The 26,666-nt window shown below is 41.1% G+C and overlaps 1 protein-coding gene and 1 long non-coding RNA gene across 8 annotated transcripts in view; one reads left to right on the forward strand and one right to left on the reverse strand.

The window, feature by feature from the left end:
- The window catches only part of LOC126065113 (probable ATP-dependent RNA helicase DDX60), a 103,243-nt gene extending 101,081 nt beyond the window's left edge, over positions 1-2,162 (reverse strand). The window contains exons 1-2 of one of the 4 annotated variants that reach the window (XM_049864805.1): positions 2,080-2,162; positions 1,729-1,786 (exon numbers count right to left, since the gene is read on the reverse strand). The gene's annotated coding sequence lies outside the window, so the exon portion shown is untranslated. Of the gene's footprint in view, positions 1-1,587; positions 1,907-2,079 lie in introns of those variants that run through there. The other 3 variants (XM_049864802.1, XM_049864803.1, XM_049864804.1) reach the window with 3 other exon arrangements.
- Positions 2,163-2,213: 51 nt separating this feature from the next.
- Positions 2,214-24,499, forward strand: LOC126065122 (uncharacterized). 4 transcript variants are annotated; one of them, XR_007514729.1, is made up of 5 exons: positions 2,214-2,303; positions 6,490-6,533; positions 6,756-6,873; positions 10,125-10,197; positions 15,389-24,499. It is a non-coding gene; the product is annotated as an uncharacterized LOC126065122 (long non-coding RNA). The 4 variants fall into 4 exon arrangements; XR_007514728.1 differs by lacking the exon at positions 6,490-6,533; XR_007514730.1 differs by lacking the exons at positions 2,214-2,303; positions 6,490-6,533 and having other exon boundaries at positions 6,560-6,873; positions 15,389-15,426; positions 16,163-24,498.
- Positions 24,500-26,666: the final 2,167 nt, after the last annotated feature.

The following is a 26,666-nucleotide window of genomic DNA, read 5'->3' on the forward strand; positions in this document are numbered from 1 at the left end:
AAGGGGTTTGGACATTTCCCTGAAAACTCTCTGTCATCCATCCTACGAAATTCTCAGCCTCACTGATTACACACAGACATTGCTGTCATTCAGGTCTCCATATTGTACCAAGCTCAAATGGAAAAAAGCTGAGTTAGTGGGAAAGGAGCAGGCAAGGGAAAATCCAGGCCCAATATGCTACAGAAGGGAGCAGAGTTCCCCCAAAAAAGATAGTGTTAAAATTCCACAAAATGAAATAAATCATACACTCCCAGAGGTTCATGATACCCTCAGTACAGGGACGGATTACCCAACAAGCAGTGTACACACAGGCTTTCCCATTCATCTGTAAATCACAATTTCTCCTGATGTGGTGAAACCCATGTGAAATTGTACACTACAGATTAGTAAGTAAACACAAGGAAGCCCTTGTGTATCCAGTTTACTGGTTAATCTGCTCCTGTCTCAGTATCACAGGAATAAATATGTAGAAAAATAGTTTCATTTAGTGGGTAGTTAGGTCCAAACAAATTAATAGGCATTTATGTCTTCACAGTTTAGTAAGTATTTGAAAATATAATTAACCTAAATAGAAAGAAAAAATAGCTTACTATCATTAATAACCACAATTACTTAAGAGAGGTGTGTAGCTGTTGGGCAATGTACATGTTTTCAGTAACAGTCATTGTGGCAGAAGAAACCAGTTGCCACTGAGTGGATTCTGATTCAGGGCAAACCCATATGTGGCACAGTAGAACTGTGCTCCATAGGGTTTTCAATTAGCTGCCCCCCTCCTCCCCCCAATCAGCAGCTTAGCTCATCAACGATTTGCACCACCCAGGGACTACTCTGAAGGAAAGAAAGGAAAAGAGGAAGGAAGAAACCCATATTAGAATTACTAGATACCTGAATCAAAAAAAGCATTAAAAAGAAGAAACCAGATGAAATAAACAGATGATTTGGGGACAGAATAATCCTTCAAAAAAATCTGATTAAGTCTTCTCAAAGAACTAAAATGACAATATCTAACAAAATGACAGATGACCACAGCAAAATAAATAAACCGAGAGCAAGAGCTCATAAAAATTTAAAATATAATTTTAGGAAAAAAATCAGCAGACAAAACAATAAAATGGACACCGTGAATTCCACATTGGTGATCTGGTGGTTAAAGTCCAAGAAATTTCTTAGAAGACAGAAGAAAAAGACCAAGAAATGGAAAAAGAGATAATACCAAGAATTATAGAGGGTGGATCAAACAGTTCTAAAGCCGTATAATAATAATTCCAGGAGGAGAGAACTAAGATTGTAGAGTGGGATGAGGATAACAGAAAATTGGAACATAAATTATCAATCTTTAAACGAACCTTTATAAAAAGAAATTCTTGGGGGGGTGTGGTCCATTCTGGGGAAATGATAAACGCTCATTTGGGTGAAGAAAATGCTCTACCTTCTAGACAGAGGAGGAAGCAGGTTTCCTGCTGTGACTAGGTTTTACGGGCTCTGCTCAGATCTGGCTCCCCTAGTTTATCCTCAATATCCCTAATCCCCAAATCCCCTGTCCCCACTTGAAGGAGAAAACAAACAAACAAAAAAAAAAAACATTACCCAGTCCAGCAGACTCGCAGCGACCCTACAGGACAGAGAACTGTCCCAGAGGGTTTCCAAGGCTGCAAATCTTCAAGGTAGCACACTGCCACACCTTTCTCCCAAAGAGCCCAGAGGGGCTTGCGGCTTCCAACTGCCTACCTTTCCTATCGGTTAGCAGCCGAGCGCTTAACCACTGCGCCACCAGGACTCCTTCCCCCTAGAAGAAAACCAAACCCGTTGACGTCGAGTCGATTCCGACTGCGGAGAGTTCCTTAAAAGCGTGAACACTCCCCTCTTCAAACCTCAGCGCGGACAGCAGCAGGTTTCAGTTTTCCCTATTCCTGGTCTTCTTACGTCAGCAGAGGGCCCCTACTCCGCCCCCTCGGCGGCCCCATTGGGCGCCCCCAGCTGTCGAACCCTTCCTGGAGACACCCCTACGTCCACCGCACAGCCTCTCCCCTCGGGCACTGACAACTTCCCGCTCCTAACCCCCAGGGCCTGGCCCCGGACCTGCAACTTCAGAAGAGCCTGCGGTGCGCCTCCGGCGAGGAGGGAGCCGGAGAGAGGGGACAGAGCGCGCGGAGCTCTAATGGACGCTGGAAGGGGACCGCAGGTCTGGGCAGCCTACTGGGAGCTCCCCAGCCTCCGCAGCCAATCTTATACCCAGCCAGTGCGCTTCAGTTTCGTTTTTCGTATCAGGAGCGGTTAAGTTTCAGTTTCCGTTTACATGTGCGGTGAGTGGGTTTGGGAAAAGTGGGTCTTAGCATCCTTTCCTTTAATGAGAACCTTAAGGGAGTAAGGGAGTGATAGCACAGTCAATAATATGGGCTTTGAAATTTGAGCATAAATGTAGAAGGAATTGAGGCAGAGAAATTTGGGCCATTTAAACAAGATAAAACCAAGAAGAGGCAGAATTTAGAAACAGAGGAAATGTAAAACACCCTGAAATCTGAAATTCCACAGTAAGATGTGGGGCCTTGCTGAGGCAAAATAACATAAATTAAAAAAAAAAAAAAATGTAGATAAGCATACATAGACTTCGAGTTTATATTATGAGAAGCTGGACATTAGTGAGTAGCTTCCTACCTTCTCTAGCAAGAGGGAGAAACCATGGAAGTTTTAAAGGTTTTGTGTTACTCATCAGGGAGAACACAGCTCGCCATTGTGCAGGGCCACATAGGAGGTAGCTCCCCATAACAGGGTAACAACCTACAATTGTAGGAGATGGCTTGCACCCGGAAAGCAGGGTGAAAGGTAGGTTTCCTGGACTTCCTGGAGGTTGGGTATTTTGAATAATTCTGCAGGCAGCTAGGGCAGTGCCTAGGCATTGGTATTTGACCCCTGGAAGATTAGCATAGCCCAGGAGTAGAAAAGCCAGATAAGGGAAGTGATTGGATTTTATCAACTGCTTTTTAAGAAGGAAACCGGACCAGCCTCCAGCCAGGACCTCAAAACTGTCCAGGCAACATTTTAAGAAAATTGTTGAGATGTGCGTTTGTTTTTTTTTTAATTTATATGATATTCTTATTTTTTATGCTTTAGGTGAAACTTTACAGCACAAATTAATCTCTCACTCATTTTGTACACAAATTGTTTTGTGACGTTGGTTGCAATCCCCGCAGGGTGTCAGCACTTTCTCTCTTTCAACCGCAGGTTCCCCATGTCCATTCGTCCAGTTTTCCTGCACCTTCCTGCCTTCTCGTCTTTGCTTTTGGGCAAGTGTTGCCCCATTGGTCTCGTATACTTAATTGAACTAAGAAGCACGTTCCTCACGTGTGTTATAGTTTGTTTTATTGTTGTCGTTGGTTTCCGACTCAGCAACCCTGCGTACCACAGAATGAAACACTGCCCCTTCCTTAGCCATCCTTTGTTATGTTTGAACCCATTGTTGCATCCACTGTGTCAGTCCATCTCTTTGAGGGTTTTCCTCTTTTTTGATGACCCTCTACTTTACCAAGTATGATGTCCTTCTCCAGGGACTGGTCCCTCCTGATAACATGTCCAAAGTATGCGAGATGAAGTCTCGCCATCCTCACTTCCAAGGAGCACTCTGGCTTTATTTCCTCCAAGACAGACTTGTCCATTCTTTTGGCAGTCCATGGTATATTCAATATTTTCCGCCAACACCATAATTCAAAGGCATCAGTTCTTCTTCCATCTTCCTTATTCATTGCCTATCTGTTGCATGCATACGACGCGGTTGAAAATATGGCTTGGGTCAATAGCACCTTAGTCTTCAAAGTGACATCTTTGCTTTTTAACACTTTAAATAGGTCTTTTGCAGCAGGTCTGTCCAAGGCAATGCGTCATTTTATTTTCTGACTGCTGCTTCCGTGCACATTGTAGATTCAAGTAAAATGAAATCCTTGAAAACGTCAGTCTTTTCTCCATTTATCATGATGTTGCTTGTTGTTCCAGTTGTGAGGATTTTTGTTTCCTTCTGTTCAGCTCTTTTACGTCCTCATTTCTTCCATTTGCTTTAGCTACTCTACATACAAGACCAACTTCCAGAGTCTCTTCTGACATTCTTTTTGGTCTTCTCTTTCCTTCCCATCTCTGGAATGACCTTTTGATTTCTTCATTTTTGATGTCCTTGGTGTCTTCCAACAATTCATCTGGTCTTCGGTCATTAGCGTTCAATGCCTCAAATCTATTCTTGAGATGGTCTCCATATTCAGTTGGGATATACTCATGGTCGTATTTTGGCTCTTGTGGACTTGTTTTAATTTCCTTCAGCTTCAACTTGAACTTAACATATGAGCAAGTGATAGTCTGCTCCACAGTGGACCCCTGGCCTGTTCTGACTGATGGTATTGAGCTTCTCTGGCATCTCTTTCCACAGGTGCCGTCGATTTAATTCATCTATTTTCCATCCACTGAGATCCATGTGTATAGTTGCTGTTTATGTTGTTGAAAAAGGTATCTGCAATGAAGAAGTGCTTGTTTTATAGGCATCTTTAATCTTTGGCAGAAAGGTGAACTTCTGGAGTGGCTTCAATTCTGAGTTAGCAGTGTGTCCATGGCCATAGTCTTGGGTCTATAATTGTTTTGACATTTAATGACTAGAGGTAAACGCAATAATCTTTGACTCCATCTGAGAAAGGGAAGAAACAGGGACTGAGCCCCTACGCAAGGAGCCCTGCAACACCTGCAGCTTGCAACTTACTTACTATACTATGTGTTTGGCTAAAGCAAAACCACCATCCTTGAATATATGATAAGGAAAGAACAAACAATATACTCCCTTGTAAGATGTTTTTCAGAGGAACTGGCCCTGGAGCGTGCTGCCCTGGAGCATGCAGAGACAGCCACAACGTGACTGAGTGATGACTTCTGCCTGATGCAAGTCCCTGCGACAGAAATCAAACCAGCACCACAGGAAGAACTGCATGGGCGTGGCACTCCATAATAAGTCCTGCCATCCAGTCTCAGGAGCCTTTGCTGTGGGTTCCATCTTGGATTCCAGATGCGCATGCAACCTATTTTAGCATGCACCGCCATTCTGAGAAGTACCCGCCCCTTGAAAGAAACCTACTAAATATTCATATACTCTGTTATCCTGGCCAAACCCATATAAGCCCCAGCAAAACCTTTGTTCTGGGGAACAGAGGGTAGCGTTGCCTGGTGCCTCTTTTTTCCCTGTCTCGTGAGCCTTTACTCTCTTTCTGTCGCTAATAAACCTTTGTTCATGTGGAACCTCTGAGCCTTTCTTGGTCAGTAGAAGGCAAGAACCTGGGCAGGGCTTAGTCCCGAGCTGGGAAGCCTTGTCCTGCAACACATCCTCCTCAGTTTTCCAACCCAGTTTATATAAACAATGCACAGAAACTCTAGTCCGGTTTTTCTTTTCCACTTCAACAATCTCCTTTCACAACCACAGCCTGAACTGTGTCCAGAATCTTGAGAACCACTAACTCCATTTCCACTTGTCAAGAACCCTCCCTTTACACCCGGTGCCTTTACCCCTTAAGACTGCTGCATGTTTGCCTTACCAGGATGAACTATGGGGGTTCACACTTAAACCTTTCTCTAATTAACATGCTCATTTACCTCAGTCACCACCTTCCCTCTGCACTTGTATGCAATTTGATAATCTGGGTCAATCAAACTTTTTTTTTTTTGCCCCTAGACAGTGAGGGCAATTACCCAGTATATAGCCTATCAAATTTACTGTTTACACACACAGCTGGTTCTTTCTTCTTTTTCCCTCATTAACTCTGTTTTGCATTTTTTGCAATGACTGTTACAACCCTACAGCAGTTTACTCTTCTCCACAAGTCTCTTTAATGATAGAACATCTCTTTTTTCAAAGGGATTTGTCATTTTTTCCAAGGACAAATATGAATTGAAAATAATAGGCTTTAATCCTCCTTGCTGAGATGTAAATTGTCTCTTTATGATAACTCCGTATACCATCCTTACTTAGATTGTGAGAAGGACAGGTGGCATTCCATCTGTACAGAACCTAGCTAACCCCCTAAGATTTGGATTTGATTCCCTCCACCCTCAAGGATCTCATCACATTATTTTTCAGTCTTTTGTATCTTCGACATTTCCCTGTCAACTGAAATGTATTGCTCAATTCACTAAAAGATGTCACTTCAACTTTTAAATAATAAAAATGGTTCCCTGTCCTATGTCGTCCTTTCTTTTTGCCACGGTATGGTGTAAGTAGTCCTCACATTGTCTACACTTCTTCACACCACTCCAAACTGCTCAGCCACCATTAGTCCAGAATCTGCCTTGAACCTGCTATATCAAAGATCACCAGTGATAGTCTACTCACTGAGAAATCCAAACAATTCTTGCTTAGTCCTTAATTGATTTATATCCATCTCTACAGCATTTGCAAGATTCTTCACCAGTCCCTTTTTTTGAAAAAGCTTTTTCTCCCTTGATTTCAGCTATACCATTCTTTTCCAGGTCTTTTTTTCTTCCTACTTTATCGGGATCTGTACAATCATTGTGTAAGTAATTAATTGATTAAATTGAACAATTTAGTTAAATGATTAATGTGCTCATTATATAATTAATGCAACCCTCACTTTCCTCTGTAAGGACAAATACAACTTGAAAATAGTAAGTATTAATCCTCCTCTTTGAAAATAAGGGAGGCGGTGCCCTTCTCTGTTCTTTCAGAATTCACTTTCGATAACTTGTAATTGTCAATTCTCTGTCTCTTTGAAAAGTATGTCAATCAAGGATGTTTCCTCAAGAACCCCAGAGCCAAGACTTTTCAAACGTAATCCTCAAGGAAGATCACACCCTGCCTACCAGCTTCCTGGAAGGCCATGAGCATTACTTCAGGTATGCTGCCAGAAAGATATCAGGAAATGAGCACTCTTATCTTGAATATGAATGTAATGAGTTGTGTCCACTCTCTTTGCAGTCTCTGTAGTAGATTGCCTGTGGTGCCTCACATTCAGGTTTAATGCTTATTCAATAATAAAGCTTTTCATTTGCTTCTGTATCTGTGGAAAGGCTTTCTGGGTTCGGAGTAAATTTTGCTTTTTAATTATGTTTCCCCAACACCTCAAACCCCAGTAAATTCTAACTCCTAACACTTGGGAATCTATAATCTCTTCTCTCCCATTCTCTGAAGTCTGGAGCAAGCTTCATCATTTCTCATCTGGATTATTGACCCCAGCCTGCCCCTCCATTGCATTTGCCACCCGAATTTATCATTTACTATGTAAAACTGATCACATCAGGTCCTTGTTAAAAATACTTCCCACTTCCTCATTGCTCCTGGATTGAATCTGGTCATATTCCCTCTCTTTGAAACTCCCTATAATTGGAAACCCTGATGGCATAATGGCTAAGTGTTATGGCCACAAACCAAAAGGTTGGCAGTTTGAATCCACCAGGCACTGCTTGGAGACTCTATGGGGCAGTTCTGCTCTGTCCAGTAGGATCACCTATAGGATCACTATGGGTTGGAATGGACTCAATGGTAACGGGTTTGGTTTTTAACTTGTAGGGCAAAAACATCACAAAGTTTAGTAAAGCAAAAAGAAAGTTTTATTCAGCATATTTTCAAAAAGGCAAAAATGGGAAGCGGACAAGCATGCTGCCACAGCCATGTGTGTCCGAGTCCAGAGAATATTACAGCGTCATCAATATATATTAACGCTACAGGGCAAAACCATCGGAAGCTTCACCATTTCACAGATGGGCTGGAAACTGTGACCCGACGTTTTGAATTGTCCATGTGGACAATCATTGGTATAGGTTTCAGTAATGACAGTCAGGAGGGTCTTCACTGGTCCAGCAAATATTCACTATGTGCTAATAAAGATAAGAGTGGAAAGTCTTTTGTGTTCTGGCTTGGATGAAAGATTCCCTGAAAGATATTTTCTAAGATTATCCTATCTATTGCCTTCGTACCTCAGGGCCCGGTTGGTGTGTCCTTGAGAGTCCTCATGAGACCAGCTCTAGCTGGGTCATATTCTCTATGCTCAAGGACAGGAAATAATGACTCCAATATTTCCTAAATCAAACCCTGAAAGTTTAGTAGAGCAAGGATTTCTACTTAGCTCTGCCTAATCCTGGTTCTACCACTTACTAGCTTCGAAACTGTTAATAAGTTGGTTAACTAAGCCTCAACTTCCCTATCTGTAAGTAATGGAGTTGGTATAATGACTGAGTGGATAAATACCAAATCCTACCTTCTCATTTCTCAGCCACTTCTGTTCAGACCACCAGCTTCACATGCAGCATTTTCTTCCCTGATCTTAACCACCCAGAGCTAGGTCTGACCTCACAAGTTAAAGGACACAGTCCTTGAGTCTGCTGAATCGGCTAAAGACCTCAGATGTCAGCCACAAGCTTGAGAGTCTCCAGGACACACTCTCTTCTGACCTGCTGGCTACAAATTCGGGTTTGGGTCTAACCCCTCAGGATCCCAGCTATAAGCTCAAGGGCTCCCAAACCCCCCTCACTTCTGAGCAGGCTCCAACTACTCACTTGGGTTTGATAAATCATTTTAATCCTCCTGGAATCCAGATTTCTGGGTCCATGGAGTTTGGGTGACCCACTCAGGCCATTTGCCCTTAGGTGTCCTTTCGGACCAGAGACTTTAAGGAATGGTTTTCCTAAAATCACCTTCAGGAGAAACAACAGCCTGGTAAGCAGTTTAGCTAAGATTGTTTTGGCTTAGGCATTGGGCTTTTTGAAGACTTACAATGACCTTTAGGAGAGGACCCAGCCTATATAATCTAAAATGCTAACTGATTTAGAAAATAATATTGGAGTCATTATTTTCTGTCTTTGAGCATAGAGAATGTGACCCAGCTGGAATTGGGCTCACAAGGGCTCACAAGGACTCACAAGGACACATCAACTGGACCCTGAGATAAAGACAATAGATAAAATAACCTTGGAAAATATCTTTTAGGGAACCTTTCACATAAGCCAGAAGACAAAAGACTTTCCACTCTTACCTTTTTCTATTAGCATATATGAATAGAAAATTTATTGGACCAATGAAGACCCTCCTGACTGTCGTTTCTGAAACCTGTACCAATGATTGTTAAGAAAGGCAATTCAAAATATAGGGTCACAGTTTCTAGCCAATCCGTGAGAAGATGAAGCTTTCAATGGTTTTGCCCATTTGTAACGTTAATATGTACTGATGACTCTGTTACCTTCCTTGGACTCTGGGCAGACATGGCTGTGGCAGCATGCTTGTCCATTTTCCCATTCTTGCTTATTTGTGTAATATTCTCTGGACTTGGGCAGACATGGCTCTGGCAGCATGTTTGTCCCGTTCCCCCTTTTGTCTTTTTGAATATATGTGGAATAAAAATTTCTTTTTGCTTCACTAAACTTTGTGATGTTTTTTCCCCTACAACGTAAGCCTTCTTTGGAGGGCCTTCCCAATGCCATCAAGTTAACGCTGCCCAATTCAAAACATATCTACTCATAATTAATATATTTTGTTACACTAATTTTTTTTTAATGGCTAGTTTTTTAATTGTGCTTTAGGTGAAAGCTTATAGCTCAAGTTAGTTTCTCAAGTAAAAATGTATATACATATTGTCACGTGACCCTAGTTGTAATCCCTATAATGTGACAGCACGCTCCCCCTTTCCACGTGGATTTCCTGTTTGTATTCAACCAGCTCCTATCCCTTTCTGCCTTCTCATCTCGCCCCCGAACAGGAGCTTCCCATGTAGTCTCCCATATCTACTTGAACTATGAAGCATACTCTTCACAAGTATTATGTTTTATACTCCAGTCTAATCTTTGAAGACTTGGCTTCAGGAATGGTTTTAGTTCTGAGTTAACAGAGTCTGGGAGCCATGTCTTCTGGGGTCCCTTCAGTCTCAGTCAGACCATTAAGCCTGGTCTTTTTATGTGAATTTGAGGTCTGCACCCCACTTTTTCCTGCTCCATCGGGGACTCTGTTGTGTTCCCTGTCAGGGCATTCATTGGTGGTAGCCGGGCACCATCTAGTTCTGGTCTCAGGCTGAAGTCTCTAGTTTCTGTAGCCCTTTTGTCTCTTGGGCTAACATTTTCCTTGTGTCTTTGGTGTTCTTCATTTTCCTTTGCTCCAGGTGGGTTTGGACCAATTGATGCGTTCAGATGACCGCCCGCAAGCTTTTAAGACCCCAGACGCCACGCACCAAGGTGGTATGCAGAACATTTTCTTAATAAACTTTGTTATGCCTGTTGGCCTAGATGTCCCTGACCATGGTCCCCAGACCCCCGCACCCGCTACTTTGTCCCCAGACCCCCGCACCCGCTACTTTGTCCCTCAAAGTGTTTGGCTGTGTTCAGGAAACCTCTTACCTTTTGGTTTAGTCCCATTGTGCTGACTTCCCCTGTGTTGCATATTGTCCTTCCCTTCACCGAAGATAATTATTGTCTACTATCTAGTCTAGTTAGTGAATATCCCTCTCCCTCCCTCCCCACCATCATAACCACCAAAGAAAGTTTTCTTCTGTATTTAAACCTTTTCTTGAGTTCTTATAATAATAGTCTCATACAATATTTGTCCTTTTGCAACTAATTTGAGTCAGCAAATGCCTTCCAGATTGAATGTTATAGATATTTCATGGGTTCATCATTGTTGTTTTTCATTGTATAATATTCCATTGCGTGAATATACCATAATTTGTTTATCCATTTGTCTGTTGATGGGCACCTAGGTTGTTTCTATATTTTTGCTATTGTGAACAGTGCTGTAGTGAACATGGGCATGCATATATCATCTATTCGTGTGACAGCTCTTATTTCTCTAGGATGTATTCCAAGGAGTGGGATTGCTGGATCGTATGGTACTTCTATTTCTAGCTTTTTAATGAAGTGCCAAATTAACTTCCAAAGTGGTTGTACCATTTGACATTTCCACCAGCAGTGTATAAGTGTTCCAGTCTCTCCACAACCTCTCCAACATCTGTGATTTTGTGTTTTTTGGATTAGTGCTAGCCTTGTCGGGGTAAGATGGTATCTCATTGTAGTTTTGATTTGCATTTCTCTAATGGCTAATGATTGTGAGCATTTCCTCATTTATCTGTTAGCCACCTGAATGTCTTCTTTGGTGAATTGCCTGTTCATATCCTTTGCCCATTTTTTAATTGAGTTATTTGACCTTTTTGTTGTTGAAGTTTTGCAGTGTCTTATGGATTTTAGAGATCACACCCTGATCAGATATGTCATAGCCAAAAATTTTTTCTCACTCTGTAGGTTGTCTTTTTACTCTTTTGATGAAGTCATTTTATTTTCATCTTTTTCATTATTGTTGATTTTGTATTTGTTGAGTCTTTATGTTTTCTTGTTTTTTATTTTGGTATGTCGATTGTTAGTTTCCTTTGTGGTTACCTTAATATTTACCTTTATTTTTCTAAGTTCAAACCAATCTTTTTTTTTTTAATTTTTATTGTGCTTTAAGTGAAAGTTTACAAATCAAGTCAGTCTTTCTTACAAAAATTTAAATACACCTTGCTATATACTCCTAATTGCTCTCAAAATATGTGTCAACTTCGTTAGGCTGTGATTCCTAGTATTATGTGGTTGTCCTCCATTTTGTGATTCTAATTTTATGATAAAGAGAATTAGGGTAGGATTGTAACACCCTTACTAAGTAAGGTCACATCCCTGATCCAATGGAAACAGAGTTTCCTTGGAATGTGACCTATATCTTACAAAAGATGAAAGGAAAGCAAGCAGAAAGTAGGGACCTCATGCCACCAAGAAAGCAGCACTGGGAGCAGAGGGCATCCTTTGGACCCAGTCTCCCTGCACCTGAGAAGCTCTCAGACCAAGGGAAGACTGATGACAAGGATTTTCCTCCAGAGCCCACAGAGAGAGAAAACCTTCCCCTGGAGCCAGTGCCCTGAATTCAGACTTCTGGACTACTGAACTGTGAGAGAATAAACTTCTCTTTGATGAAGCCATCCATTTGTGGTATTTCTGTTATAGCAGCACTAGATGACTAAGACAGAATTTGGTAGCAAGAGTAGGGTGCTGCTCTAACAGATACCTAAAATGTGGAAGCAGTTTTAAAACTGTGAATGGGAAGAAGACAGAGGAGGAAGTAAGGAGAACTAGTAACATCGCAGAAGGCGCAGATGGTGAGAAGCAGCAGTAGAGGACTGGCAGCAGCAGAACCAGGAGTCCAGTGCCAGACAGTGCTGGAGCCTACCCATGGAGCAAGATTGCTGAGTTCCTGTGCACATGGGGCTTCCTGGCGGAGTGGGGTGCCTCCAGGCACTTATCAATGGAGCTACTGAGCTTTGAAACACTTGCCCCAGCAGGGCAGATGCAGGTGTGAGGCCTGAGGGCCAAGAGGCCAAGGAACACAGGAAGCTGAGCTGTCTCAGTCTCAAAAGGTATGACCATGACCTCTAGAATTTCAAACGGTGGAGCCATGGCCTCTGGTATTTCTAAGGGTAGAGTCACCACTCAGATGGACTAGAAGAACGGTGCTTCTAAAACTTAGGGAGCAGAGTTGCCCTCCTAGTAGGCCTGGAAGCCAGAGCTGAAGCCCAGAGCTGAGGGGTCTCCACTCAGAATCCAGAGATTGTATCCAATACCTAGAGTCTGGAGGGCAGCGCCATTCTGTAAATGTCTCAGAGAACAGAGGATTATTTTCAAGCCTTGAAGGCTAATGTAATATGTTCTGCTGACTTGCTTGGTCCCTTCAATTTCTCGTATTTGTAATGGAAATGGCTAGCTTGTGCCTGTTCTGCCATTATACTTTGAAAGCAGATAACTTGTATTCTGGATTTCACAGATGAAGAGGAATTTTTGGATTTTGGACTTGGAGTTGATTTAAGATTTTTTTTATGATATGATGTGGTGAATATGTCTTACATGTAGCAAGGACAGGAATTTGGAGGGGGGGCAAAGGGTGGAATGTCATGGATTGAATTGTGTTCCCCAAAAATGTGTGTCAACTTGGTTAGGCTGTGATTCCCAGTATTCTGTTGCTGTCCCCATTTTGTGATTATAATTTTATGTTAAAGAGGATTAGGGTGGGATTGTAACACCCTTACTAAGGTCACATCCCTGATCCAATATAAAGGGAGTTTCCCTGGAGTGTGGCCTTTACCACTTCTTTTCTTACAAGAGATATAAGGAAAGGGAAGCAAGCAGAGAGTAGGGACCTCATACCACCTAGAAAGCTGCATCGGGAGCAGAGTGCATCCTTTGGACCTGGGGTCTCTGCACCTGAGAAGCTCCCAGACCAAGGAAAGACTGATGACAAGGACCTTCTTCTAGAGCCCACAGAGGAAGAAAGTCTTCCCCTCGATCTGGTGCCCTAAATTTGGACTTCTAGCCTACTAGACTGTTCTGGGTAGACTGTGAGAGAATAACCTTCTCTTTGCTAAAGCCATCCACTTGTGGTATTTCTGTTATAGCAGCACTGGTTGACCAAGATGATGTCCTTCCCTGAGGTATGAGACTAACTGAAGCAGTGAAAATTGTTCTGAATATCATCCATAGTGCCACACCAATTACATTTAAATACCATGTTTTCTAGATAGCTCTTCATAGCTTCTACTTTTTTATATAGTGGGGTTATAGTAGGAGACAAAACTATATAAAACTCCATGCCTTCATAACATAGATTTTAGTGAAGAAAATATTCTTGCTGTTAGCAGCTATGAGGTTGACCCTGACTCATGGTGACCCCATGCACAATAGAACAAAACACTGCTCAGTCCTACGCCCTTCCCATGATCAATCGCAGATCAGACAGTTGTGATCTATAAGGTCTTTACTGATTGATTTTTGGAAGTAGATTGCCAGGCCTTTCTTCCTTATCTGTCTTAGTCTGGAATCTCTGCTGAAATGTGCTCAACATCATAGAAACACCTAAGCCTCCACTGACAGATGGGCGTTAGCTGCGCGTGAGGTTTGTTGGTCAGGAATTGAACCCAGGTCCCCCCAGGGAAGGTGAAAATTCTACCACTAACTCTGATGCTTCAATGGAGAAAATAGTAACAAGATAAATAAGCAAAATCTGCATTATGTTGAACAGCAAGAAGCTCTAAGAAGAAATCAGAGTTGGGAAGAGGGAACAGAAAATGTTGGGGGGTGCTATATTTTAAATATGGTAGACAGGAAGCCCCCATTTAGAAGGTGGCTTTTGACTGAAGACCTGAAGGACGTGAAAAGACCAACCATTCTGTTTTCTGGGGAAGAACACGCGTGACTGAGTGACAGCAAAGCCCGGAGGCGGGGTGAGCCTCATGGGTTTAGGAACCAGCAGAGGTCTGTGTGGCTGAAGCTGAAACACCAGGGCCACAGGCGTAGAATATAAGGCCAGAAAGGTAAAGTGAGAAGACGGATATAATGACTCCAGGGATTGTAATAAGAACTTTGACTTTTACTCTGAGTGTGATAGGAAGGCATGACATAGTAAATATATTCAGAATTTTGTTCTTAATTTTTATTTTCTGAAAATTAAAAAAAAACACATGTACATATATTTCTTCTAATTCTATTGCATCTTAGAGGAACTAATTTAAGGGATAAATTTAGTATAACAATATATAACACGTCTATTATTTAAGAGTTCAGCAATTTAACACTAATCTATTAACTCTGTAATAGAGTTATAACATACTCTTTCTTTTTTTGCTTTTTCTCTGATTCTGATATGATTGTTGTTTTGAGAGCTTACCTAACATTTCACTTAGTAAGAAAATTCAATGCTACTTATTTCTCCAGCTATAATAAAATTAAGCTGAAATAAAATTAAGCCAAGACTGTTGAAGACCTTCTGAAGGTTATAATACCAACACCTTCCTTTAGAAAGAAAAGTTCTTTCTCTACTAAATGTATTTAGTTTTAATTGTGTGATCATTACCTCAATAAACCCATTGCTGAGGAGTCGATTCCAACTCATAAACTTATAAATCATAAATCTTTTATTGATAAATGCATATGCTTTATCTACAGAAAAGTGATTATGTCAACAATAACTTATTTAGCTCTTTTTCCTGCAGAAGTAAATAAAAAGGCTCTATGTTTAAGATAATACATTCAAACCAAACCACTATAAATGTATAGAATTAAAGTAAGAACGCTCAGTCTGTGATATTTCTGCCACAGGCTTTTTCAAACTGTTGAGTATTCAATGAAAGGAAGCCTTGGAGGCTAAAGCTATGGCAGCTGGCTGGAAATTCTTTCCCAAAATAGCAAGAACTGAGCAAATTATAGGCTAACAGAAGTAGACAATGGACAGACCCAAGACTTGGTGTGGCAGACCAAATGTCTTCAATGGTTGGCATTTTTTAAATATTTAAATCTTATTTGTTCCAAAACCTGATTACCTCCTTTGTCATACTTTCTCTTCCTGTTTTCCCAGGGATGAAAAGCAACAGCCTTCTACACTAGCCTTTTTTGGTAAGCAGTTTCTGAAATTACTGTACAGCTCTCTATAGCTGTCTGGCAGCGGCCATTCCACTTGCAAGTTTGGTATTCCTTTGCATTTTCCATGAGGCACGTAAAATGCAAACTTTGGGGGGGAAAAAGGCTGTTAGTTTTGATTTGGGGCAAATAAGCCTCAAAATAATTGTTAAGTATCCAATTATCTTGGTAGATTTCTTTTGAACTTATATTGTGGGAAAAAATCAAACTCTCATCAGGCAAAGTTTTCATTTTTTTTAAATGGCAACTCAATTTAAAGAATTAAAACCTTCACCCACTAAAAATCAAATGATATTGTGTATACAAATGGTTTCCCTCTTGTTCCCATTAGCACCATACATTTAACTTCTATGCTATTATACACACTTTGTAAACATCACTTTCAATGGCCACTTTAAAATTCCCTGAGTTTGCTTAATCACTCCATAAATTGTATATTTTGGTTGTTTCCAATGTTTTCCTACCATCACTCATATAGAAGGAACATGATTTCACGTATGCCTTCAGAGTAGATACAATGATAGAGTGGGTCAAAGAATCCGAACGTTTTAAAGTATGAACATTTAAAATGTGGAGAAACTGTTCTACTTGTAAATAGATCTGAAGATTTACAGGCAAGGGCTGGCTTGAAATAGAGGAGACTTCTTTTAGGGATTTAAATTAATAAGGATATTGGTGTTGCACAATGAATTACTTAATATGGCCCTTTTAGCCATGGTCTAGCTGCTGCAATCTGAAATTGATCGAACATGCAATCAAGATGCATTGATAATTACTGGTGATTTTAATGCAAAACTTGGAAACGAAGAAGGATCAGTAGTTGGAAAATATGGCCTTGGTGATAGAAACAATGCCGGAGATGGAATGATAGAATTTTGCAAGACCAACGACTTCTTCATTGCAAATACCTTCTTTTACCAACATAAATGGCGACTATACACATGGACCTTGTCAGACAGAAGACACAGAAATCAAATTGACTACATCTGTGGAAAGAGATGATGGAAAAGCTCAATATCATCAGTCAGAACAAGGCCAGGGGCCAACTGTGGAACGGACCATCAATTGCTCATATGCAAGTTAAAGCTGAAACTGAAGAAAATCAGGGCAAGTCCACAAGAGCCAAAATATGACCTTGAGTATATCCCACCTGAATTTAGAGACCATCTGAAGAATAGATTTGATGCATTGAACACTGGTGACCGAAGACCACACGAGTTGTGGAAGGACATCATACATGAAGAAAGCAAGAGGTCATTGAAAAGACAGGAAAGAAAACACCAAGATGGATGTCAGAGGAGACTCTGAAACTTGCTCTCAAACGTCAAGCTGCTAAAGCAAAAGGAAGAATTGATGAAGTTAAAGAACTGTACAGAAGATTTCAAAGGGCGGCTCGAGAAGACAAAGTAAAGTATTATAATGACATGCAAAGAGCTGGAAATGGAAAACCAAAAGGGAAGAACACACTCAACGTTTCTCAAGCTGCAAGAACTGAAGAAAAAATTCAAGCATTGAGTTGCAATAGTGAAGGATTCTATGGAGAAAATATTAAATGATGCAGGCAGCCTCAAAAGAAGATGGAAGGAATACACAGAGTCATTATACCAAAAAGAATTAGTCGATGTTCAGCGATTTCAAGAGGTGGCATATGATCAGGAACCCATGGTACTGAAGGATGAAGTCCAAGCTGCTCTGAAGGCATTGGCGAAAAACAAGGCTCCAGGAATTGATGGAATATCCATTGAGATGTTTCAACAAACAGATGCAGCACTGGAGGTGCTCACTCGTCTATGCCAAGAAATATGGAAGACAGCCTCCTGGCCAACTGATTGGAAGAGATCCATATTTATGCCTATTCCCAAGAAAGGTGAGCCAACCGAATGTGGAAATTATAGAACAATATCATTAATATCCCACACAAGCAAAATTTTGCTGAAGATCAGTCAAAAATGGCTGTAGCAGTATATGGGCAGGGAACTGCCAGAAATTCAGGCCGGTTTCAGAAGAGGACGTGGAACCAGGGATATCATTGCTGATGTCAGATGGATCCTGGCTGAAAGCAGAGAATACCAGAAGGATGTTCACCTGTGTTTTATTGACTATGCAAAGGCATTCGACTGTGTGGATCATAACAGATTATGGATAACACTGCGAAGAATGGAAATTCCAGAACACTTAATTGTGCTCATGAGGAACCTTTACATAGATCAAGAGGCAGTTTTTCGGACAGAACAAAGGGATACTGCATGGTTTAAAGTCAGGAAAGTTGTGTGCCAGGGTTGTATTCTTTCACCATACCTATTTAATCTGTATGCTGAACAAATAATATGAGAAGCTGGACTATATGAAGAATGGGGCATCAGGATTGGAGGAAGGCTCATTAACAACCTGCGTTATGCTGATGACACAACTTTGCTTGCTGAAAGTGAAGAGGACTTGAAGCACTTACTAATGAAGATCAAAGACCACAGCCTTCAGTATGCATTGCACCTCAACATAAAGAAAACAAAAGTCCTCACAACTGGACCAGTGAGCAACATCACGATAAATGTAGAAAAGATTGAAGTTGTCAAGGATTTCATTTTACTTGGATCCACAATCAACAGCCATGGAAACAGCAGTCAATAAATCAAAAGATGCATTGCATTGGGTAAATCTGCTGCAAAGGACCTCTTTAAAGTGTTGAAGCGCAAAGATGTCACCTTGAAAACTAAGGTGCGCCTGACCCAAGCCATAGTATTTTCAATCACATCATATGCATGTGAAAGCTGGACAGTGAATAAGAAAGATGGAAGAAGAATTGATGCCTTTGAATTGTGGTGTTGGCAAAGAATGTTGAATATACCATGGATTGCCAGAAGAACGAACAAATCTGTCTTAGAAGTACAACCAGAATGCTCCTTAGAAGCAAGGATGGCGAGACTGTGTCTTACATACTTTGGACAAATTTTCATGAGGGATCAGTCTCTAGAGAAGGATAACATGCTTGGCAAAGTACAGGGTCAGGGGAAAAGAGGAAGACCCTCAACAAGGTGAACTGACACAGCGGCTGCAACAATGGGCTCAGGCATAACAATGATTTTAATGATGGCGCAGGACTGGGCAGTGTTTCGTTCTGTTGTACATAGGGTCTCTATGAGTTGGAACCGACTTGACAGCACCTAACAATAACAACAGCCATGGTCTTTGTGACTCACATGCAATGACTGAGTGGGACTATACAAATAAGGTATATGGAACATATGATCGTTGGAGTTATGTGTCAACTTGGCTAGGCCGTGAGTTCCAGTATTGTATGGTTTTCCTCCACTTTATGTGTTGTGGATCCTGACCTCTACATGTTGATGAAGCAGGATTGGTGTGGGGTGTATCCTGAGTCACAGCCTTGCAGGAAGGCATGACTCAAGTCTTATCCTTACTCAAGTTATGCCCTTCCTTGGGGTGTGGCCTGCTTCCAAGGTATATACATGGGTGCCCTGACAGAGCTCCATCTCTCTGCATCTGCATCATGTATCCAGTTTCTGATCATTTACCCTCCAGTTCTTGGGACTTGAGCCAGCAGCCTACCTTCTGATTTGCCAGTTCTGGGATTCACCATCCTCTGTAGCCCTGTGGATCAGCAGCCTATCGTCTGACCTGATACACCAGCTTCCGCAGCCTTGTAAGCCAGCAGCCTGTGGTCTGACTTGCCAGTTTGGATTTGTCAGCCCCTGCAGTCACATGGGTCGGGAGAAGCCTACGCCTGACCCACAGATTTGGGACTTGTCAGTCTCCACAACTGCATGAGCCATTTAATATGGTTTGTGAGTTCTGCAAAAAGTTGCAGTGAATTACAGAACCCAAAGACAGGTGGGAGAGTACTGAGGGGAGGAGGAATAGTTGATGTTAGAGATGATGGAGTGGTACAGCAATTTGGAAAAGTTGGACATTTGGGACATCTTCAAACTCCATCTCAAAGGAACCAGCTTTGTGTTGATCCTTATAAAAGAAATTATTCATTTAATTGGTGATGTTTGTACATGATCAATATAATTGGTGACACTGAATTGTACACATGAGAAATGTCAAAAAGGCAAATGTTATCTATATTTCTATAACAATAAAAAAAAAAGGCCATTTTTAATACTCTGGAGAGAAACATGCTAAGAAACAAACATCAAAACAAATGTTTGTTTTTTAAGGCATTAAGTTTTGGGATAATTTGTAATCCAGTTATAGATAACTAATTCATACTTTGATTTAGGATTCTGGAAGTGGAACACATTTGTAATCCAGTTATAGATAACTAATTCATACTTTGATTTAGGATTTTGGGAGTGGAACACATCCAAGTGTGGCTATAGAGCCAGGGGGGTGAAGAAGAACAGAGGTGAATATTACTAGAGATGAGCAGGTCAAAGAACCGATATGCCAGGGTAGGGAATAAATAATAAATAGGTGCTGCAGTCTCCCAGAGCAATGGCAGGACTTGAGGTGAAGAGAGAACTGGGAACCCGACTCGTTGCAAAGTCTTGATTGAATAAGGTAGGATGGAAAATGGTCAATTCAAATGCAACTGCTTCGAAAGAACAGTAATGTTTATAAGGTGGAGAAGCAACCACCTGGAAACTGTGCTGGGACCCAGTGAGAGGGCCACAGGTCCCACCTCCCAAACCTGGGACGACTAAATGAGAAAGTGCGTGGGAAACTGTGTAACTCACTCAGCTTTAGTGATTCAATTCAACCTTGTTGTAATAACCGCCAGTGCAGATTTTCCAAGGAAAAGAATTTGGTTTGTCAAATTATTATAGTATTTTTAAACGAGTGTTATTTGTTCCACTGTGCTCAATATACAAGAAATGTTCACGATATACATTTCCTTCTCTTTTTCAGTGAAATCATATCCAGCTCTGAGACCCCTCTCGGGCTTATAAGCTTTTTTGCTTTCCCTGCTCTTCTTCAGGCTTCCTACCTTCCATGGGTTAAACCAGGATTTACAGGTCAGGGAATCCAGGGAAATGTGGGAGAGGCCTCCCTCTGGTTAGTCGTCCATCATGACCGCCACTGAGAGTCATTGTGTTAGCCCCCACGGTTGGTTGAAAAGTAGAGTAACCCACCACTTACACTGCAGTTCCCAAGGCCATGACGTCCAGTGCTCAGTGTCCAGGTGTCTCTGCCAAGGTCCTGCTGTGGCTATCCGGCATGAGCATCCATTGGCCAATCACTTTCCCACCACCCCTCTGTCCTTCCAGAAGGGCTCTGAGAACCCTAGTCTCTCCTGGGCTGGGGCCAGGTGGAGGTGTTCTACCTTCCCTAGAAGCGCCAGCCCCTCTCTCTACAGATAATTCAGCAGGATTATTTCAATCACACATAAAAATCAATGTCATTTGAGGACTTTTACACCTGAAACTTGTAACTTCTTTATACTTACAGAAAGGTGTGAATCAGCAGCCCCTCCACAGGATGTACCAAAAAAAAAAAAAAAAAACCCGCTGCCATCAAGGCGATTTGGACTCATAGCGACTGCCCCATAGAGTACCCAAGGCTTTATGGAAGCAGGCTGCCATATCTTTCTCCTGCGGAGTGGCTGGTGTTAGGTTGGCTGCTGAGCACTTAAACCACTGCACCACTCTCCTCAATCCTAAAGAAAGAGAAAATTTTATTTTCACTCATTTGCAAGTAAGACCACAGGAGTCATAGTTTATAAAAGAAAATTCTAAAATAAGAGTGCATTTTCTAAGCACACACATCAAAATGGGGTTGTAATGTTAACCTGAAAAACTGAGATTTATAAAAGTTACTGTGTGGGTACAGTTAAGACTGGGGGGGGCGAATGCATAAGACTGAACAATGTGCTATCAATACAACAATAAAGCATTTAAAAACATTGATATAGGGTGGATTTATATAGTTCTGTTGAGAAAATTTTAGCATTTATTTTATTTGAAAAGAACATTGTGTATATGGTGTTATTCACCACCTACCAAATCAAGCTTAATATTCTATTCCCTAATGAAACAAATATCCTGGACTTGTTACAATATTTTGATTCCTATATTCTCTTCTATATTCATTGTGCCTTAGGACACAGACTTTTTGTATTAACTTTCCAAATATGACATCTTGAAACACAAAATGGTCAGAAGATAACGTAACAAACACAACACCGTCGAGATTTATCAAATGTTAACACTTTCACATATTTCCGTCATATTTTAAGAAAGAAAATTACAGGTACAGTTGGACCCCCCTATTTCTCTCTCTCTAATGCAATTCCCCCAGATTCCTTCCAGTGGTTCATCTAATGTCTCCTGTATTTTGTGTCCTTAGCTCTGAAGTCTTTCCAGTTTAATTTTTCTGGAGAATAAGTTTTCCCTTCCCACTTTTCTCCAGGCATAAGGGAGGGTTGTCTCCTGTCTGCCTGAAGTGGGGATGGGCACCAAACCCCAAACCCACTGCCATGGAGTTAATTGCAACTCAGGTGCCACAGTGGCTTAAGCACTTGGCTGCTAACCAAAACGTCGGGGGCTCAACCCACCAGCTACTCCCCAGGAGAACAAAGTGGCGGTCTGTATCCATAAAGATTATGGATGGAAAGTGTGGGGCAGTTCTGTTCTACCCTACAGGGTCCCTGCTGTTCCATAGGCATTGTCTCAATCAGTTCCCTGTTTTCAGCTCCTATCTCTTGCCTGCATGGTTTCATAGATTTCCAGTGAAACTAATTTGCATTGGATGTGTCTGGCGACTCCATTATTTCAGCCTCCCTGGGGTTCTGTCAAGCAATCATTTGCTTCTCCTCCACGGCACTGGGTTTTTTTCAGTGTCTCCTGCAGGAGTTTAAGTTTTGACTGCTAACCAAAAGGTTGGCAGTTCAAATCCACCAACTGCTCCTTGGAAACCCGACAGCCCCTGAAGACGAGGGCTATGCCACACTCTCATCGTTAGAGCACTTCTTCCTCTGTGTGCCATTTTCCAACAATCGTGTTGATTTCTGACATCTTTTACTATCTCTTCTCCCAATCTCTCTCTTTATAGGTTTGCACAGTTCTTTGGGTGGTGGAGGGAAGCTTAGGAGGAAAACATTTGTGTTCAGTTACCCAAGTTCTTTTTCTAGAAAATTGTGGAATTATTATATTAATAAGTACAAAGGTACTCAGTATGAAATGGCCATAAGAGTATCCAGTTTCAACAATGATCATATTTTTAAAGTATCAGTATTGGAGAAAAATGTAAGCCTTACTTTGCTATAAAGAAAATTCACATGGCTCAACCAGTTGAGAAGAGGGGAACTCCATAAGCTTCCCCTCATCCATAAGCTTCCCCTCATCGCTAAGAAGCTCATTTAAGTAAACTGGGTCAAATTTGATGGAAAGGTATTATCTAGATAAAGAGTACTTTGAAGTTGTGAAACTGAACTGTGAGACTGGAAACAGTTTTTTTATTACGTTGTTTCCCTCTTAGATAGGGTTCTGCTACCTGATCTTAGAATAGGTATGTTTTGTTCTTATTACCTCTACTTGCAGGATCAAAATATTAAACTGCAATAGAACAAGATATTACAGATTAGGTGATAAACTGGTTATAAAGCATTTTTACAACTATAGGAAGGCCCATGGAAACCCTCATGGCGTAGTGGTTGAGTGCTGCGGCTGCTAATCAAGAGGTCAGCAGTTCGAATCCTCCAGGCACTTCTTGGAAACTCTACCAGGCAGTTCTACTCTGCCCTATAGGGTCTCTATGAGTTGGAATCGACTGGATGGCAGTGGGTTTTTTTTTGTTTTTTGAGAAGACCCATACTTCTCCTGAACAAGCATCCCACCCTATAAAAAAAAAAATTGCTGTCAAGTTGACTCCAACTCATGGTGCCCCAGTTGAGTCAGAGCAGAACTGTGCTTCATAGGGTTTTCATGGCTGAATTTTCAGAAGTAGATTGCCAGGCCTTTCTTCCTAGGTGCCTCTGGTTAGACTCGAACCACCAATATTTTTATAGAGAGATTAGCACTTATTTTAAAAGTGTCGATTTTGTTTCTCCTTAAAGATCTTATACTGTACTTTTAATTGACTAAAGACAAAAGAACAGGTGGTGATTTCCAGCCACAAATCAGAGTAGAGAGGAACATGTATAATCTTATGTTCAGTAGATCCCCAAATATAATTCCTTTCTAGGCTAAGTGCCTTTATTTTCTAAGAACCCAGCCCTTAGACCTGGTGCTGCCTCCCAGCCTGCTGCTGGAATTCCTGATGGAGGCAGTCTGCTGAAACATAAGTTCAGTTACCAAACATAGTTGAGCGAAGTAAGAGGACAGATGGGAATCTGAGGCCACTGTCATCTCAAAGTGACCACAGACCAAGCAGTCTTTAATGAATAAAAACAAAAACAAACAAACCAAACCCGTTGCCGTTGGGTCAATTCTGACTCACAGCGACCCTGTAGGACAGAGTAGAACTGCTCCGTAGGATTTCCAAGGAGTGGCTGGTGGAGTCAAAGTCTGACCTTTTGGTTAGCAGCTGAGCTCTTAACCACTGCGCCACCAGAACACACAAGGCTAATTGCCACTCTCCCAGAGAAGAAATGCTCACCTGAAATTTATCTCCGTTTTAGGGTCTTCAAACTGACCAAGCATTGAAAAGGTCTGTAAAATGTACTGACTAGTACTGCAACACTTTAAGGGATTTTTTTAAATGGCTAAAAATATAGTAGTAGTTTTCCTGAAATTATGATACTATTTAGGAGATGCTTTGCTTTTGCTTTCATTTGGAGAGGAAAGGCAGTGAGAATTTGGTAGTCTTTGCAAAATAAATAACACACAAGGTGTACCTGCCTGCGTTATATCCACCCATGCTGTCAGAGAGGAGCCATGGTCATGTAGTGGTTAAGAGCTCTGCTGCTAACCAAAAGGTCGATAGTTCGAATCCACCAGATGCTCCATGGTAACCCTATGGGGCAGTTCTACTCTGTCCTATAGGGTTGCCATGAGACGGATTCGACTCGACAGCACTGGGTTTGGTTTTTTTTTTTTTTTTGATTGCTGTCACAGAACTACATTTTCTATTATAATCGTAAGCATGCCAAATGGGTGCTATCAATCCCCCCAAAATTAAATGGAGCCAACTCGTATGAAGATTGTGTATTATATTTCACAGAAAATAAGAATGTAATTATCTAGCTTAAAATGAGGTATTTTTTAGTGAGATTTGAATTTATGGATTATATTTTCAAAGAATTTCTAAAATAACTTACCGGACATAAGAAATCAGTGAAGACATTACTAATAGGTGTTTTCAGTTATAATATGTGATGTTTATGTATTTATCTTTCAAAAAGTTAGAGCTTACTAAACAAAACTACTATATAGTCTCTGGATTCCAGTTAAAATATTACAGTGTATTTTCATATCACATTGCTTTAAGTTATAAGTGAAATTTTCTTGAATCCAGCCTGAGGTTGATAGGGAAAGATTCCAGGCCCATATTACTTGTTGACATTTGCTAAAATTCCTAATTGAATATAAGTATAAGGAATATGTCCTCTCATAAATTATTTAAATGTGGCCATTTGCTGGCAATATATCACTATTAAAAATCAACGCAATCATTCCTACACAGGAATTACATAGTTATCCTATGATAAATATCCCTTCCCATAATTTTATCTTATCTGGCTATAATGGAGAGTTCCAGAAAACAGCCCAGGAAAATAAACAGCCCTACTATTCAACTGAATTATTCAAAATGGTTAAATCAGGGCTACTCATCAAATTGGAAACCCTGGTGGTATAAGTGGTTGAGTGTTATGGTTGCTAACCAAACACTCAGCAGTTCAAATCCACCAAGTGCTCCGTGGAAACTGGATGGGGCAGTTCTACTCTGTTCTATAGGGTCACTATGAGTTGAAATCAACTTGATGACAACGGGTTTGGTTTGGTTTTTGTTTACTCATCAAATTATTGCCAACTATAGATAAAGGCTGGGAGATTTATTTGGCCAAAAGAGCTGACTTGTAAATATACATTCCTAGAAAGCACATAAGAAGACGTACTTACCAAGTGTCAAAATAAATACAAGTCCAATTTCAGAAAATCCAAATGTCATTTGGAAAGGAAAATGAACACAGCCCCCTGCAAACAACCTCGCTGTTTGTAAATATGAAAAATAAGAAATCTCTTTGGGAGTAATTATGAAGAAAGTATGGTTTCAAATAAACTATTAAATAACTAACTTTGAATTAATCAGGAATCCTTTGGTTACAAATGAGAGAAGCCCTTCTCGAAGTATTTTAGGCAAAGAGGGAATTTATTATTAGGATTCTGGAGTGTCTCATAGAATTCAAGGTCTGGAATTTCTCTGGTTTCAGGAGCAAGTACTACCATCTTCCCACCACCAAATATGCCAAACCTCAGCATCAGTACTTCTTCCCCTGTTTTCTGTTGTTGTTTTTGATCCAAACCCAACCACTCTTACCTAGTCAAAGACTTTGCTCCTGGAATAATCACCTCTCTCCTGTTGTGAGAGGCTGAATAATGGCCCCCAAACACGCCCAAATCATAACCCAGGGAATTTGTGAGTGTTACTTTATATGGCAAAGGTGATGTTGCAGATGTAATTACATCAAGATTTGAAGATAAGAAGGTTATCCTGGATTACCTGGGTTGACCGTAAGTGCAATCACAAATGTTTTTTTTTATAGAAGAAAGGCAGAGGGAGATTTGATCCCACAAGGTGATATGACCATAGGAGCTGAAGGAGATTTGAAGATGCTAGGTTGCTGCCTTTGAGGATGGAGGAAGAGGCCATTATCCAGGAATGCGGCTCTGGAAGCCAGAACTTGCAAGGAAAAGATTCTCCCTGGCAGTGTCCAGAGAGAAGGTGGCCATGGGACGCCTTGATTTCAACCCAGTGATAGTGATCTCAGACTTCTTTCTTCCAGAGCTGTGAAAGAATAAGTTTCAGTTTTTTAGGCCACCAAGCTTGTGATAATTTGCTACACAGTCATACGAAGCTAATATACCTGTGCTTTATCAATTTCTCCCTCTATACTAATAAACTGCTAATACAACCAAAAACCCAAACCCGTTACCGTCGAGTCTATTCTGACTGATAGCAACCCTATAAGACAGAGCAGAACTGCCCTGTAGAGTTTCCAAGGAGCAGCTGGTGAAATCAAACTGCCAACGTTTTGGTTAGCAGCCAAGCACCCAAGCTCTTAACCGTTGCTCCACTAGGGCTCCAAGCCTGCT

The sequence above is a fragment of the Elephas maximus genome, chromosome 21 (genome assembly GCF_024166365.1).
Source record: "Elephas maximus indicus isolate mEleMax1 chromosome 21, mEleMax1 primary haplotype, whole genome shotgun sequence".
Taxonomy (NCBI): domain Eukaryota; kingdom Metazoa; phylum Chordata; class Mammalia; order Proboscidea; family Elephantidae; genus Elephas; species Elephas maximus.